Raw genomic sequence first — 18,355 nt, forward strand, 5'->3', positions numbered from 1 at the left:
TTTAAAGAGTTGGCAACAATTCTCACTGGGGTTGAGACAGGAAAGTAAGTGTTCCCTATCTCTGATGTTTGCCTGTTGGACTCCACCTACAGCAAATACCTTTGTGCTTTGACCTCTGCCAGAAGTCTACTTTATTTTCTATGCTTCTGGCATACTTATTGTGTGGTTTTTGGCCTCTTCAAGTACGTTTAAGTTACCCAACAACAGTTTTTTGGAATGCAATCTTGTTTTCTGTGACCCAAGCGCTGCAGTGCTTCATCAGTAACAATTTTACTTGAGTTAAGACTTGCTTTATTTTGGCTTGGTTGTGTATAACAAACATATCTCTTGTTCAGTTGCAAAAGTCCACCCTATATAACCATTATTAAATATACTTTAGCCAGTTAGTAACCTCAGATAGTATACATCACAAGTCATGGAATCACCTTAGCATTTCACAAAAATTAAAGAACAATGAAAAGTCATTCAAAGCTGTGTATGTTAAACGTGCTAGAGGGTTGGGAATCCACCGAGTTACATTCTGTGGCACATGTTTTAGGTGCAAGCAGCAGATCAGTGGTGAAAAACACTCAATTTAAAATTCAAATGACTACATTCCATAGGAAATCCCATACAACCCTAATCTGTGTGTAAGGTCACTGCCACAAAGTAGGTTGCTTTTTTTTGTTTTTGTTTTTTTTGAGGTAAAAGAAATGCATTCTGGATAGGGTTTGTAGTATAAATGTCAGGTGCAATGCAATGTGTGTCCACCAAAGAAGTGGAGGAGATAACCTTGGCATTTAGGGCATTGCCTTTTACAAAATGAAATTGTATTTTGTTTTTAAAAAGTAGGGCTACATTAAGAGGTCACCTATTAGCTGTGTTTTTGCTAGCTGTCTGAAACTCAGCTCTACTGTCTATTAAACTCAAACCACTATGTAAACATTCCTGTGTTGTTCCTAGTCTCTACAATGGCCAAGGGGATCAGGTTTCACCTGCCTGCACATCTTCAAGCAATTAGAGCAATTAGCTTGAAGCCGTTTCACATTCAAGGTCTGCTGTGACATTCAAGTGCAGAGGAGGTATGGAGGGAGAGTGGGGGGCACAGATTGTAGAAGGGACACTTTTCAAAACACATGAATAACTAATTTTTTTTGTATTTATGGCTACTAGAAGATGCTGTTTGCAAAGTTATCAGGAAAGCTTCAACTTGACTATGAAGTTTTGCCTGTGTTGGGATGGGCAGGAGGGAGGAATCACTATCTAACATCCAGTGATGATTGATAGGCAATGATGTTGTCCTCATGATATTTATTGATCTCTCTTGCAGAACAATTTTTTCTTCTCATTTGCATGGGGATTGAGAGCATTGTAAAACTTGTTCAGGTAAATGTAGCAGTTACATTGATGTTCAATACTGAGTTTAGCGATTCTAACAGTAAGTCTTCAAAGCTGCTATTTTTCAAAAGGTTGGAACGGATTATTGGTGACCTTAAAAGATTAAACTAGTATAGTTTAAAGATAAATAATCAGCCTTTAGCACATTAGATAGCTACATAAGCATGACAGAAGGTGAATTTCTTCCAAACAGTTCTAGTATCCGAGAATCATTTTTACATTTGCAACTTGGCTACCTAGGCAATTCTTTGAAGAAAGCAAGATGTAAACTGATTACAACACTTCAAATTGGTTAATGTAGCTTTAAATCCAGTTTTTCTGTTGGTTTATTATGCAGAAGAAGGTAATTTTAAAGCTATGCCCACTGCAAAAGAAGATCTTGCTTTGCTGTCCCAGAGGGTGCTCTTAATCAGAAATAACCTCAGGCTAAATTATAATGTGGAATTCTGCTGCCCTCTAACCTACTGCCTGCTCATTCAGTGTTTGCTAACAAACAGCTTTCAGTACAAAACTGAGAAGTACTTTTTCGTTATATTTTCTGACTTCATTTAAAAGAAGCAGTTTATTGGCAGGGGGGGTGGGATTTAAAATGTATAGAATTCCTGGGAAAGTTTTAGCGATAGTTTCCTGACGTGTCTTTTTCCAATACTAGCATGCACAGTTCAATTTCATTAAAAATCATCTCATGAATTAGTATTTCTGTAGTGATGGGAAGTAGGTGTGCTTAATAACAATCCAATAACTAGCCACTTTGAAGGACTAGAACTCTGAAACATGTGCATCATAAATGAATGGATGTTCCAAAGGACAAGGTTACTGATCCCTTGAAGGTGTGATTTCCACCAGTAAATCTTCAATTCTGCTTGTTCCTCTCTAGGCAAGCAGGGATAACTATCCCATGTTATAAACAGTAATATTTTGAGTGAGGAAATAAAGACATGTGGGTTTTATTTTATGTTCAGAAATGTTTAATGAAAATCCACAGTTGGCAAAATAATTGACAAGTGTGAGGTGAGAATTAGTGAGTTGCTGAAAGACTCTTTGCACAAGACCCGTTTTCCCCATAAGTTTACATGCTAGGGCGGAAACATTGTGGTCCTTAGAACGGAAGTGATGCCTCTGTAAAGCAGATCTTTCCATTTTTTTTGCCTAGCCTACTCTTCTGTTTCTATGATCTGCCTTTTGAACTGTTTTTGTGTCTGATCAGTTCCACCTAATATGTCTCTTGATTTCTGCTATTGTAATACTCAGACGACATGCTGTTCTCTTCATTTTTATAAGCTTTAGATGCTCCTGCCTGTCATACTCTGGCGGTTTATCTTCAGCGTCTGGATTTGCTTTCAGACTTGCATGTCTATCAAGCTGCTGTTGCTTTGAATGTGAGATCAAAAGAAGATGAATTCCAGTAAAAAATTTCCTTGTATGAAGAAAAGATTGGGGCCTATGTAAACATCCAACTGACAGCTCCCAATGAGTTATTTTAGCAGCGCATTAGCACCCAGAATGACAGACAGTCCAAGACTACATGCTAAATAACAAATCAGTCCCTTCAGCAGCCGCACGTTGCCACAACAGCAATACATTTTCTAAAGGAATCCTGTTCCTCTTTCATTGAATATGGCTGTTCGACTGTTCATCTCTTTACAAGCTGCCTTAGAGTGCCAGCCCTAGTTTACTTTTCTTGACAATATCTGTATCATGTCACCAACATGACAGAAGACAGGACTTTGATAATTGGGATGAGAGACAGTGAGTCACCCTGAGTTAAATAGGTAGTTTGTTTTAATGAATGAAAGGCCAACGTAAAGAAGAAAAAGCATCAGCTAGAATTTTGAATGCATACTTCTCAAAGATGTTAGAGCCCAAGGGTTTGGGGGGGTTGTTGCTTTTTAACGTATCAAGCAGTTTGAAAAAGAGCAGCACAGTCTGGCCGACCCTAACAGACAATTTTAGACCTAAATGTATCGCATTGCAGAAAGTAGTGAAGTCTAGCTAGACTGAAACTATATGTGACTATACATTTGCCTAGCTGCATAAATGAACTGAATTTTTGCTGCTGTTTGGTTTGGTTCAGGGCACAGTGGATTCTGTATGTTTCTGCATATAGACAGGGTGCTTTTAATAATGCAGAATTAAGATTTTTTTTTGTGATGTTAAATACAACTTTGAAATTACCTGCAAGCTCCTGCTGATCTTTCAACTTTGCAAGTGAGGAATTGCTTAAGGAATTCTTGTGGTTTCTTTGTCATTTAATAAAAGCAGACGTTGCTACTGTGGAGGCAAACCTCCCGTTGTTGCCTACAAAGGGCAGTGCTCCAGTGTGTTTTCCCTTCAGTGTGCGCTTCAGCTGCACAGCACTTCCTGTTTATTCAAACATCTTTTTACCATTCTTCAACCCCCGCTTCACAGAAACAGCCAGAACACATCTACAGCAAGAAGACGGAAATCTAAAGACCGACAGTAAGAGCTTACTCTGTTAAACTCTTCATTTTCTCTGTGAGTGTTCAGAGACAAGGAACATGTAGCTGGGGTTGAACTTTTAACTTGCTGTCTTCCTCTGTGGAGGCATTCTTGCAATGTAGGAGAAATTCACAGCCTAGGTTTTTAGAGCAAAATAAGATGACTTGGTTTGTTTACTGCCTTGTTGGCCACCAGTGGGTTTTTTTAATGGATTTTTACAGAGATCTGGCTAGTTCTAACTGTTCGTTTGGTGCACTGTCGTTTCATATGTATCTCTGTAGCACAAGCGGTTGTGTGGTCACTATCCTGATGTAGACTGACTCGAGCTTAGAATCTGTTTGTGCTCTCTTTGCTTTGTGTGTTTTCCTAACATGTTCACAAGTAAAGACCGCAATTTTTGCGCTCATAGAGAGAGAGGATTAGAGTCTGTGCCTGCAGAAATGCTTCTTTTTGTCTTTCCCAGATTGTTTGCTCTGTTACCGTTTGTGAAACAGTCTTGCTAATATTTGCACCAATTTCATGCTAGCAAAAATCAGGCTGCTGAAACAAGCATGGCTTTTCTGTCATTCATATGACTATTGTTTAGACTGGTGATATTACAAAAAGAAAAGGGGAAACCATGCTCACTTTAGGTGATGGTTGTTAACTTTCACGTTAGGGGTTTTCTCTCCAGATCTTCAGTGTTAACAATTAGAGTAGCTGTGCATCTCATCAGTTGTTCAAAGGTAGCATTGCTTCTCAGTGTAATGTGCTTTTATAACATGTATGTTGATCCTTTTTGTTCAGCTGATGGACTGAATAAAGTATTCAATATTTCCTTGATATTCTCCCACCTCCCTTGAAAGTCCACCAAAATAAATAACTTTCTTATGTGATCATTCATATTGTGGCTATAAAATATAAGAGGAAATGGAAAATATGTAGCCTGACCTGTGGAGAAAATCAATCCTCACTGAGGCTTTTCTGCCTCTGTGAGGTCCTCATACACTTTAAAATTTTAAACTGTAAACTCCCATCTTCCTGGAAAAGAGAGCAGGAAAGAGAGAGAGAGAAATCGAGCTGTGTATTCAGCCAAACCACAAGTACAACAAACATATTTTTAAAATCTATTGCTCGGCTGGTTTTTTAATGTTCAGAAGTTGTTCAACTTTGCAGGGGAAAAATGGTGTTTGCAACTGCCTTAAGGACAATTTGTTTAACAGTAGGAGTAATTGTATGGGGAAAATGGAAAGAGTGACTGAAGTTATTTACTCAGATGTTCGTGTAGGTGTGGGGCACAAAACTCACTGTGGGAACAGTGGGCTGCTTTTCTTGGTATCTTAGTCTATTTGATGACCATCAAATTTCCCAGCTCACTGGTTTTGTTTTTTCTGGATGGCATGTTTGATTATTTATCAGAAGGGAAAGGGAGTAGCTGAAGCAAATAAACATGTGACCAAGCTGTGTTTTGTTTTCCACTCAGAAGGCCATGCCCTTTAACAGATATACAGAAAATAATAAGCTATTATTTTATGATAAAAGGAAATTGTGTGTGTCATTTTTTAGCAAGTCACTTAACCCTTTGTTGTCTGTGGCCTCCACCTTCTGAAAGTTTACAAAGTTTTGCTTCTGGGAGTTAATCCACTGATATTTTTGTTTTGTTTTGTTTTGTTTTTTTGTCAGTGGAATGTTACCAACAGATTATTAGGTCAACCATTTGGACTTGGTTATATTTATTGCCTAGTCATGTCTGCTTAAGCATATCTATAGGGTTTTTTTGTTTTGTTTTTTTATGAGCGTTAGGTGGTTGACTAGATCCAGAACCACTTGCAATTCTCTTGAAGTGTGGCTGTTGACTTTTGAACAATAACTTGACAGCTCTGTTAGCTGTTATGATATTGTTTCATTCAGTTTTACCGTGTGGAGATACACCACTGATAATCAGCTTCAGATGCTCTCTCTCTTTAACTTGGTTCTTATGAATATCATGGACAGTATGTGGCTTCAAATCAGTGTTGAGGAGAACGTTGAATCTCTCTTCTGTGAAAAAAAGCTGTATGTTAAATCACTGTCATGAGTAAAATAGGGGGCTGTCTGGTTGCTGGGAAGCAGCTGAATGTTCTAAGGTGCTTTTACTGGTTTAAAAGAAACAAGGTAAACTTATCTGTGACATACCAGGGTACAATTCAGAGAGAGGGGAGGCTGTGTCATCCCTGCTCTGTGAATTGCAGAGCTTCTCAATGCCTTGCTGAAACAGCTACCTCCTGGGCCACTTACAAACAGCCTCCCAGAATACAAGTCATACCTTGAGTGTCTCTAGTAAAAGAGAGGGAGTCGTGCTAGTCTATACACTATCAAAACAAAAAGCAGTCAAGTAGCACTTTAAAGACTAGCAAAATAGTTTATTAGGTGAGCTTTCATGGGAAAGACCCCCTTCTTCAGACCATAGCCAGACCAGAACAGGTCTGTTCTGGTCTGGCTATGGTCTGAAGAAGTGGGTCTGTCCAACGAAAGCTCACCTAATAAACTATTTTGCTAGTCTTTAAAGTGCTACTTGACTGCTTTTTGTCTCGAGTGTTTGTGTGTAACTTCAGACTGCCAGCTGCAGCCTGGCTGTCCCAAGCCTGGGTTGTACTGCTGGGTGTCCCCATTACACTTCTGGTCATGACTTTTCCACCAGAAATGTATGTCGTCTTTTACCCAGCCCTCTTCTGGACAGTGCAGGTTGAACCTCTCTAGTCCAGCACCCTCGGGATCTGACTGGTGCCAAATCAGAAAACTTCCCTGGCCGAGGGAGGTCAGTATTGTCTAGCAGCATTATCAACACTTCTACTTACTGGGCTCTTACAAGACATTTAAGGGTAAATGATAGCTAAATAACAGCACAGAACATTGACAGCGAGGATGGATGGTTGTAGACAAACTTTATGGGACCACAGGAAACTTGGCAGCACCCATTTTAAGTGGACAGCCAGCCAACTAAAATCATGCCAGACTACAGATATTGCCGGATGAGAGCATGCCGGATTAGAGAGGTTCAACCTGTACAAATATTTTAAATCTATTTTTCCTTAAAGGGATATAAGCTTAAATAGACTTACCCTGACACTTCTTTTTAAACACATTTATTAACTACAAAGAGAGCTTTTAAGTGAGTACAAGCAATGAGTCATAAAAGAAAAATACAAGAAAAATAAAGATAAAATGATTTCTTATGCCTAACTTAACCAACTGTGTTAGGTTCAAGCAAAAGTTCTCCCCACATGCCTGCAGCAAGATTATTGACCAAACTCTTTCAGTCAGGCCTCCCTATTCTTCCTCCTCAGTCCAAAGGACATTTTCCTTTGTCATTTTAGTTGCAATGCTGGAGACAGACAGGGTAGGATGGGCTTCTGGAGGTTGCACCTGTGTTTTATAGCTTCTGTCTGTCTTTCAGGCTAGGACTTCAGAGGCAGATTTTGTGTTGTCTTTTTCCACCTGTTTGAATTTCCTTTGTTTTCTTTTACTGCTTGGTGCCTCTGTTTACTGCATAAATGCAAATTAAGGCAAACATACCCTCATTTGTTCAAGACAGACCAAGTTTAATGCTGCATAAGTTTCAAACATCATATGGAGAAATCCTAAAACATCGTGTACAGTGTTGCAATACATATTTTATCAGGAAAACACTGACCAGTAAATTGAGTTTTCAAACAATATCTTCCAAAGCATACTGTGTACAAAGATTATTACAGGAGAGTGTAGGAAGTGACTTCAGGGGTTTATTCTGTCACACTGACATTTGTCTGAAGGGAAACTGAGATGTGGTTTGTTTCACATTGTGCAGGTAGGTATAAATTTAATAGACTGACTTGCTTTCAGAATCTCTCTTTGTCTCTTGGAATTGCATGTCAGTTCACGTGTTTATTAGCTCCCCATCTCTGTAATACTAAGTGACCTCCTACTGTACCTTGGGTGCATTATCTAGGGTAAGGGTCATTGTTTTTGACAAGTACCTAGGTTATGGTCAAAGAAGAAAAATTGGATGAGTCTTGGAAGTGGCATTAAGAGCTGCACATCCATAGTGGGTCCAGAGGAAGGACTTGAGTCAGGACGAAGTAGTGGCTTTATGAAAGCAGTTTGAGGAGGATACTACTACTCATCAACCCATTCAGGATTCCACCTGAAGCCCAGCTGCTCCCTATCTGCTACTCCCCTCCCGCCCCCCTCACATTTCTTGCACACTGGGACACTGGAGCCATGCACTTCCTGTTCCTCCCACTTTTTCCCAGCACTTTTAGAGTGCAATGAATCCACTGATTTGCACTCCCTCTCCACTCCTCCCCCCACCGCTAGAGCTTGAACTGCCACGAATAGCTGATTATAAAATACGCATTAGTGCTGATACGGAACTTGAGACTATTGACAGTTTTACCATGTTTGAAATTGGGTTTTTATTCTGTGAGCCTCCGAATGCTCTTTTGCCCTGTAAAGTTTTGGAATGTGGATTTAAATAGCATTGGATACATAATGGAAACATGCAAGCAGTCCCATACAATGTAAAAATCGCATCATAGCCACAAAAAGACTGTCCACTTCTCCAGGACTGCTACTGGGATATGAGAATATCGTTGACTTCTGAGGCACAAAACAGAATCTGCTGTGGCTGGTCGTCCAAATGTTCAGAAATCTGATTCTTTTTGGATAAACATGGCAAAATTCAGAAGCTGATCCGAGTTATCTGTTCCTGTTCCCCTCGAACCTGCAAAAGAGGTCTTAAAATAGCCCAAGAATTTTTCATCCTTCAAACGGTTCAGTTCGGGTTCAGTTTCCTTTATGAGCTGAGACCCTTGTCAGGTTTCATTCTGTCAGAAGGCATTCTGCCCAACCCTCCTCTGTCAATGAGGTAGGCCACAAATGTTCTGGGCTCTGCCACGCCAATATAAAGGCAATTTTTTCTTGATTTTTTTGAGAACCTTTTACCAGGTGATTTCTAAGCAGCTCAAGCAAGTCTCTGTGGTGATTCTGTGAAGTAAATGAGAGGAGCTGGAACAAGTGCTATTGCTGCATGATACTTCGTAAGAGGGCCTCAGCAGATTTCAAATGTGACTAAAGAGCAGACTTGTACTTGCCTGTGTTGCTACCATCCCTGGTTCTAGATTCATCCTAGACTAACACGGCTACCCTCCGAGTCTAGATCCACTGGTACTTTTGGCATCACTGCATTGGGCTGCACATCCCATCCTCTCTTGTTTCCTGTCTGCTGCCTTTCTTCCACCTCTCAGCATTTGTGGAAAGGACAAGAAGTACCTGCTTCTCCTCACTTGCAAACTTTCATTGTTTCTCAGCAGATTCTGCCTACCTGGCAACATCAGAAAATGGTAAAGCTGTGCAGAGACAAATTTTTGACTCTTTTGAATGCAAGAAAAGCCTTCTTGAAGCAGATGTAGCATGGTTCTGTTGTGTAGACAGGATATAGGGAGCCAGGCCGACCAGGGCTGTGATGGATTCCAGTGTGTCAGAAATCACCAGGATTTAGAGCAGGGATGGTGGTTTCTGCCATTTCCCTCTCTCTAGCCAGGGCACAAGCACTATAGCAGATACTCCAATGCTGATGTCAGAATGACAGCTCTGGAGTGACTCCACTGCCATTCTGTGGTCTGGGAAGGAAGGATTCAGCTCTCCTCTGCCATGTTTTTCCTTATTTCAGAGAGGATCTCCTCAGCATGCAGCCATGCCCTGGGAGAAGGAATTGGTCCAGAAGGAGAAAAATAGCTTCTCCTTCCACCCCACACCAAGGTACAGAGCTGACTGATATCCCTTTGTAAAAGCCAACATTCCAGAGGAAACTGTGCAACAACAAATGGGTGGATGACAGAAGGAAGATACAGTGAGGAGATGAATGCCCAGGAAAGGAAAGGGTGCCAAGAACAAATATTAATGGAGGAGAGAATGAGTGAGACTGGGACAAAGAATCCAAGGTGCAGAATGAGATGGAGAAAGTGGAGTGGAGAGAAGAGAGAAGTACCGTTGCATGTTTTCCTGTTCTGGGAAGGGTTGAAAGCACCGACTTAAAGAAGAGCAGAGGAAGCAGACACTGAAAGAAACATCTGCTTTTCATTGCTGCTTCTGTATTTTGCTTATCTTTGGGCACAGTCTCTTTTTGTATTCCTTTACAATTTGCTGACTGGTTTGCCTCACTCCTCTCTGTTCTGCCCCTCCCAGAGGAAGTTTGCACAGGACAGACTGCTCTGTTCCCTCTAAGCTGTTCTGATCTTCAGCTTCTCCATGGTGGAGTGGTGCTGCATCCAGTGTGAAAGTTCTTTCTGCATCCTGTCTTCCACCACCGTGGTCCTCCTCACCAGTTGCTCCAAGAGTAAAGATGCAGTAGGGGAGGAGTACAAGTGAGAGAGAAGCCAGTGAAGCTCACCAACTCTGAAACTATTGTGTATCCAGACTTCAGAGCTCAGTGGGTGCTTAAAAGCTGTGGAGCAGTGTGTGATGATAGTTGGAAGCTGAGAAAGAGGAGTCAAATACGGGCTGAATCTCACTCCTCCCCCCGCACCTGAAAACTTGCAGTGCATCACAGAAATGACTGAACAGAAGCAAGAAAAGTGTACAGGATCACCACTGGGAAGGAGTGGATCTGTTCAGCTGCCATTCCAATATTGCCTAATTTAGCCTGAGTCTGAGGCCGCTAAAATTGTGTTAAACTTGAAGACAAATAATTAATAAATGCACATGCCTGATACTGAAGAGCCTATTTGTGTCTGAAACACAGCAGGGATTTTTAAAACTGATCTAATTGTGTGAAAACAGGGCTTAACATTATTCTTACAAAGCTAGGGAGGAATGTCTCGACCTCTGGAAGGCTGGGTTGGGGTAACATTCTCCTCCCAGCAGTAGTCTTGATTTCTTCTACTTTTTAAGTGCATAATTAAGATGACAGTAACACTGTGATACTGGCAAGCCCGTAGCTTCCTGTTTATGCTACTCAGAATCCTTAGACTGGTGTTTTAGTAGCCCTGATTACTGGTAACATGCTGTTTAGATGATGACTTGCCCTTCTTAGTATAGGTTTCCTCAAACTATGGGCCTTAGACTTATTGGTGGACATATCTTGCTCCCTACTGAAACTCACATGTGGCGCACGATCTGTGACGTAGCCCTAAAAGAAGGGATGTAAAGAAATGATTCTTGCAGAAATTGAAAAGCACAAAAGGGTTTTGTTTGGTATTATAAATGGCTCATTCTGTAACCTATGCTATATGATACTGTATTTCTGGTGGAAATAACTATCAAGCATAAAAAATGGATACAAAGGAGTAGGGGCACAAAATTTATAAGGAACATCTAGGTAGTTCTGGAACTAGAACAAGTGATGTCCCTTGGAAGGAAGGGCATTTGAGGGTCATGGTAGCTGATTGTGCATAGTGTGGGCAGAGGGCCTAAAACTGTTGTCCATCTTTTTATTTGGATCTTTAACAGTCAGAAAGTGGAAATTTTTACATGGAATTTTCTTTGTTTTCTGAACTAAAGTCTCACGCTCATGCTTTTATAGATTCATAGGGCCTGTCCAGTCAACTAGTCTGACCTTCTTTATTATCTATGCCTCGTAGAACTACATATATAAAATTTTGACAGAGGATACCATTGTTTATTTTAAGCCTTACTTTTAATTTTATCTATTTTAAGTTTTCAGAGTTATGAGATTACCAGTGGGGGTGAGGACATCACAGAGTAGTTATGTAATGACAGTAGATGTTGGGCTCCAGAAGTTCAAGTTTTGTAACTGCTAGGGTTTGTGTGCTACACAACAAAGTTATTTCAGAAGAACAGCTGCTATTCTGAAATAACTTCGCAAGTGTCTACATTGCTGTTTCAAAATAATTTTGAAATAACGAACAGCTTATTTCAAATTCTGCAAACCTCATTTTATGAGGAATAGCACCTACTCCAAAACAGACATTTTGGAATGGGGTTGTGTAGACAAGGAATAAGGGCTATTTTGAAAGTTTATTCTAGAATAGCTTATTCTGAAATAAAGCTGGTGTGTAGACATAGTATTTCTGATTAGAGTCCCTTGAAGAAGTGCTTCCAAGGGCTTTGATTTGAAATAAGTTTATTGTGTTGAATTCACTATTTCAGAATAAGTTTTGATTATTTTGGGGCTTTCCTAGAAAATAGGGCACCCAAGAAACACCTGGCGTAGAGACCTGAAAGCAGACACTAAAAAGATGAGATACACCTAGTCAGAACTGGAAAAGATCACCCAGGATAGGGTCCGCTGGCGAATGGGTGCCAACAGCCTATGCTCCAAGATGTAGGTAGGAGTGGAAGAGGCTTATTACTACTACTGTAGTGTGGATGTGTTATTCCGGAATGGTTTATTTTGGAATGATTCTGGAACAAAGTCTTCTGGAATAGCTCTCTAGTGTAGACATACCTTTTAGTGTTTTAACTGTTGATATAACATGTCAAAAGGTAAACTAAATACTCTTAAATCAAGCTCCAGTAAACTCTCATTCAGCATTTTTCTCACTCTACCCATCTGCTAATTTCAGTTATTACCTATTGGAATATTTTCTCTTGTTCTGTGTGTAGTGAGATGGACCTTTACTGATACAGTTACATTGACTGATGAAAATCTAATCTCGTCAAGCCTGTTCATACCATAGGCCATTATTTTTCCCACCGTTAGCCCTATACTGAGCAGCAGGGACTCAGCAAGGTTTCCCCAGCAATGTCAACTCCAGTTCATTGGGAGTTTTGGTGCTAGCACTGAGTGCAGATTACCCTCTACTGCTAATATTTGCTGTTTCTTTTCTTGTGCCCCTCGCGCCCCCACCACTGGTGCCTAGGCAGCTTAGAGCCAGATGGGAGGAGCAAAAAGTGGTTGCTGTCTGCCACAGAGCTGTGGGCTCAATCAGGAGAAGACTAGACAGGTAGATTAGGCCTATGGAGGCTTCCCTTGAACCCTTATTTTCTTTCTCCTTGAGCCCTTTAATTGTTCATGGCAGGACCATAAGTTTCACATGTCCCTCTGCACTTTTAGTATGGGGTCAGCTCCACTGACCTGGGAAAGCTTTGGGGAGAGGAACAAGCTGAAGTCTGTTAGGCCTCTCACTGACATGTGGGAAGCCTTAGCTACTTACTCTAACTGCATGCCTTTTAATAGTCGGGTGTTTCATTCCTAACTGATCATTATGAATATTGAGAACTTGGAGGGTGGGACTGGAACTTACTTGCCTTGATAAAAGTAAATTCTGATGGAAAACATCATGAGAGCCAGTGCCAGAGTATATTGGTTTCCGGGTAGGAAGAGTTAACAAGAGTCTCTGTAGAGCTGGACGTTGTAGGTATTTTTCCAGTGTACTGTTCCTGTAAAGATTGTGCACTGCACTGTAATGTTACATAGCCCTTCTGTTTGTAAAAACTTTTTAAAATCCTTTGTTCCCTAAAATGTTTTCTCCCCCTTTAATCCCCTTCTCAGATTGGTAACTGTTGTTTTTCTGAGGTCATTGGAGTTTCTGTTTCGCACACAGTTTTGCCTCCCTGTTTAGTGTTTTCGACTTTAAAATGGTGGTGGAAATTGAAAGATTGAATTGCTCATAATGAAAGAGTTTGGTTACAGCAGCGGCATAAGTCGTAGGAGAATGAATATCCTGGGCAAACAGCTGAGGAATTGCTTTCTATCTAACTTGGCAAAAAGCAGAAACACTGCCCTCATCATTCATAGGGTGAGATGGTTGAGGATGAGACTTGAGGGGAGGTTGTTCCCCTCTGTGTGGAACTGGTTCGGGAGTGATAAATGGTGACTGCCTTCCAGTCCATAGGTGGCAGTGTTTCAGTGGTTAGTGACATGTTTCTCTTTCATCATGTATAAATTGAGCATTTGGAGCATTGGATGAAAGAAGCTGTATCAGCATGATGCTGAAGTCAATGTTGGAACTGTCACCAGATTCAGTAACACCAAGACTTGGGAAGTTACTAGGGTTACTTTTAAAATGTCTCTGAAATACAAGATTACATTGTCTTTCTAGACATAGAAGCACACGTTCCCTCACAACTGGGCGCTTACAAAGGAGCACGCTTTGTGTTTGTTTGGGGCCTGTGTGAAAGGAGAACGGGATGAGCTCAGTCCACTTTCTAGCAAAGAGACAACTGTGTCACCAAAGCTGTTCTCATAGCTGGCAATTCGTGGTACTGTGACCTCTGCTTCCAATCTGGCAGAAGCAAGTATCAAATAAGGGGTGAGGAACTACCCTTTTGTGCATGTTGAATAAGAGGGGTGAGCAGGAGCCCGAGGGAAAGATAGCTGTGCACTAATAAGGACTTTGGTCTTCACCAGTGATGTTCTAGCGCCTGCCGGCACTGAATTCACAGATAACTAAAAACATGCCTTCTATTTAAGAAGGATATTGTATTCAAATAAGGTCCTGACTGTGAATCTTTGTCCTGGTGATGACTGAGGGACTGAATTCGATATCCAATAAATTTCTTTTTACCCTGGCTTGTTGTATGGTGCTGGCAGCCACAACAGGTTTCCCAAACCAACCTGTAAATCTCAGTCTTGCACAGGAGTGGTTGTTGCCTCTGTGGGAAAGAGGTGGTCCAGGGCTGAGCTAGTGCTGAAGCTGTCTCTGGAGCAATGATTGTTGGGTTGTATCAATGAAAAGTGCGGGAGTAGTGATGGTTGCTGCCCCCTGGGGTTAAATTGAGATCAGATGGGCTCGAGCTGGCTTCTGGAGGAGTGAAGAAAGAAGGCTATCAGGTCCGCTACTAAGCTTACCCGTCTCTCTTTTCACACACACACTCCTCTTTCCCTTCCCTATGTGTGTGATGACTGTGGATTAGATTTTAGAACAACATAGCTAAGGGGTTTGATCTCAGGGGTAGGGGAGTGGAGGCTAGTAGAATGAGAATGTGAGGAAAAAAACTGGAGGAAGACCCAGGGCCTGGAGAAAAGCTGTCCTGTGGGTGACCTGCTGGTGACATACTTGAGAGCTATTCCTCAGCGCAAGCAACATTCCACGTCTTTGAGGCGGCCTCATCTGTTCAACTTAATAAGCAGAAGAGACAAATTGCAAAGGGGAAGATACAGAAAATGCTGCCTGCTGATTCCTCTGGGATGTCTTCCTGCCCAGTGCTGCCCCATCACTCTGTCTGTTGCCCTCAGGGATGGTCTCTTCCCTCCTCCCCTTGTTGCTCCTTCCCACTCACACATGCTGTGGCTGTTTCCAGCAACCCACCTGCAGCTATTGTCCTTTGCTTCCCCAGCCTGATTTGTCTGCTTCTCTCTCTCTCTCCACATACTGATCTCTCCCTATGGGTTGCTCTGAAAACTCTTTCTCCCACTACCCCCACACCACCAGCTCTTCACACTGGCAGCAGGGCTGGGAGTGTGAGGGGGAAGATCTGGTTCATGTCATCTGCTGCTACTTGTGAAGGGACTGGAAAGAGCTGTGAATGGGGTTGGCTCTGCCCTCAAGCAGTTGCAGGGATCTCAGCCACTGGAGCTCGAATGGAAGGGGACCAGCCAGCTGAGCAAGGGTTTGACTCTGTCTTCGCTCATAAGAATGGCTATACTGGGTCAGACCAAAGGTCCATCCAGCCCAGTAGCCTGTCTGCTGACAGTGGCCAGTGCCTGGTGCCCCAGAGGGGGTGGACAGAAGACAATGGTCAAGCAGTTTGTCTCCTGCCATCCATCTCCAGCCAATGACAATCAGACACTCAGTCAGACTACATCTACACAGCAATCCTGTTTCAAATTAGCTATTCCAAAATAGGGCCGCTACACACAAATATACTTCGAAATAGCACTTAGCTCGTTCAAAATACGTAGCGCGTAGGTCTAAATAGGACTTATTTTGAAATAACTTTTGAAATAGGTGCTGTTAAGCCAGGGAATAGCACTTACTTCCAAACAGCTATTTTGAAATAAGTGTGCTACCCCACGTCTTAGCAACATCTACACTCGAGTGCTCTTTCAAAAGGGCACATTTCGGACGAGAGTGGTCAAAAGATGCCCTTTCGAAGGGGAGCATCTACACACAGGCTGGGGCTGGCGCTGGCACTGTCAACAAGCGCCATCGAAAGGGCCACATGCCATGTCGAAAGGGGCTGTCCCGGGCGTCGGAAGAGAGTGTCTGCATTCACCAATGACCTCTTTCGAAAGAGAGGGCCAGGAAGTGCTGCGAATGAGATCACAGGGTGGCCAAGCCCTTCCAGGGCTGCAGCAAGCCACTCCTTTAAAGGGCCCCTCTCCAATACCCTCGGCCTGCACAGCACAAGGCCTGCAGAGCTGCCACAAGCCCTGCAGACACAGTGCCCACAGGAGCAGACATGGAGCAGCAGCAGCTCGACATTCTGCTGGCTGCCACCAGCACAGTGAGCACCCTGCTGGCCACAACACTGCTGGCCACCCAGCAGCTCTTGGCAGGCCCAGCCCGGCCCCTCTGGCAGGAGGGCCAGCGCGGGGCATGGTGGGAGGGGGCAGCCAGGCCAGGAGCTCCCAGTAGGAAGCTGTGACATCCTGGAATATGGCCAGGAACTCTCCTCTGGTACCAGCCAGCCTCTCCCTCCTCAAAACAGAGCTGGTGCTTGGCCAGCTCCACCTGGTGCGAGATGGAGGCAGCGAGATGGGGGTCTTCCACTGGCCGCCTCTGGCTCCACCATGAGTGGGCCCATCCTGGTGCTGATGGTAGCTATGGTCACTGTCCCTTGTCTCCGGGGGCTGTCTGGTACCATGGATGGGGTGGCTGTGGAAATTGGGGAAAAGAGGAACAGGCTATGATTACCGACCCCTGCCCCACAGCCCATGTCTCCCATCCCCCCATGGCACTGGGGCCCGTGTCCTGTTCCCCGTCCATGGGTGCGGTGGCCCGGTGGATGGCCCCTTTGTGTGGTCCATCCTCTCCACCCCTCACCCTGGAGGCAGGGCTTGGTGCTGTCCTCAGGAGCAGGTGCTGATGGGCATTGGTGGCCATGCCACCATCCTGGGACCATGGTCCACCTGGGCCCTGGCAGGCTGGGATCTGCTGGGGAGTGTGAGGGGCTCCGATCGTGTATGGTGCCCCCGCCCCATGAGCCAGGGTGTGTGCCCTGTTGCATATGTACCTGAGGATCCACCGCTGAGGTCAGGGGATGGCAGTCTGGCTGATGCCCAGCTGGGGGTGTGGGAGGGGAGGTTTATGACCAACTCCCCCTCCTTGCTGAACCAGTCCCTGGCTAAGGCTGGCTCTATCTCTGGTGCTGGTGATATGAGGCTGGCCACTGGTCCTGGCTCCTGCTCCTCTCCCAGCTGTGGCTCCAGGAGGTCTGGTGGGGAGGAGGTGTCCCAGGGGCCCAGGTTGCTCCTGAGCTCCCTGTAATAGGGTCAGGAAGCTAGGGCAGCCCCCGACTAGCTGGCCCAGTCCTGAGCCTGCCGTCACCCTGCTGCAGCTCCTTCACCTTACTCCTGACCTGGTCAGGAGTGTGGGCAGGGTGACCCTGGGTGGTCAGACCCTTAGCCAGCTGGGCGAAGGCAGCCACGTTCCGGCGCTTACCTCCCATGATCCAGAGCACCTCCTCCTCCTGCCACAGCCCCAGCAGGTCCTGTAGTTTGTGCTCACTCCAGGAGGGGGCGCACCTCCCCCCCATCCCCGGCTGGACCCCTGGGAGCCCTGGGTGCACTCGGAGGTGGGGCCCTGAGGCTTCTCGTGTGCCTGGCTGGTGGCCATTGCTCTTTGGGGGCTTCTGAGGGTCACACAGAGGGGTGCAGGGGCACCACTTGTGATGGCTGCTGCCTGCACGCTCTCAGCTTCCTGTAATGGGGTTTCCTGGTCCATGCAGCTTTAAGAGCCCCTGCACACACAGACCATAGATGACCTCAGGGGCTGGGCAGCACGTCTCTGCCTAACAGCTGATCGCCGCCATGGTGGACCCCCTCTTTCAAAAAAGTGGGACGTGGAGCATCTACATACGTCCTTTCTTGAAAAAAGATGTTGAAAGAGTGGCCTCTTCCTATTTCCTGTTTGGAAGAGCCATTTCAATTCCTGCGGCACCTAACATCGATTTCATCTTCGAAAGAGTGTACGGCGTGTGTAGACGTACAAAGCGCTACTTGGAAGTGGGTCCTGCTCTTCCGAAAGAACAGGCGAGGGTAAATGCAGCTCTTAACTGCAGGTATTTCAAAAGTTATTTTGAAATAGGTGCTACTCCTCCTGCAGTGAGATTTACCAATTTCCTAATAGTGCACCTGCTATTTCGAATTTACTTCAAAGTAGTGTGTGCGTACTGTAGACGATGGTAAAGTTATTTTGAAATAACAGCTGTTATCTCAAAATAACTTGGCTGTGTGGTCATATCCTTCAGGATAGCACATGGCCTGATTTTATAGCAGTGCTTCTCAAGATTTTGTGACCCTTTTCGCACAATAGTAGTAGGCATCCTTCAGTCTGCATGGACTATGGATCGCGCCCTTTGTAGTTTCAATTGAGGACTTCATTTACAGCGTCTACTGTGACTATGAAGACCCACACGAGAGTGACAGTCCTTGCTGCATCTCTTGCAGATGTAG

At 44.0% G+C, this 18,355-nt stretch overlaps 1 protein-coding gene across 15 annotated transcripts in view; it reads left to right on the forward strand.

The window, feature by feature from the left end:
* The window catches only part of FOXP1 (forkhead box P1), a 556,626-nt gene that overhangs the window by 391,995 nt on the left and 146,276 nt on the right, over positions 1-18,355 (forward strand). The window contains exon 1 of one of the 15 annotated variants that reach the window (XM_075005976.1): positions 3,559-3,837. The exons of the other annotated variants lie outside the window; for them this stretch is intronic. The gene's annotated coding sequence lies outside the window, so the exon portion shown is untranslated. Of the gene's footprint in view, positions 1-3,558; positions 3,838-18,355 lie in introns of those variants that run through there. 15 annotated transcript variants of the gene reach the window in all.

This window comes from Carettochelys insculpta, chromosome 11 (genome assembly GCF_033958435.1).
Source record: "Carettochelys insculpta isolate YL-2023 chromosome 11, ASM3395843v1, whole genome shotgun sequence".
Classification (NCBI taxonomy): domain Eukaryota; kingdom Metazoa; phylum Chordata; order Testudines; family Carettochelyidae; genus Carettochelys; species Carettochelys insculpta.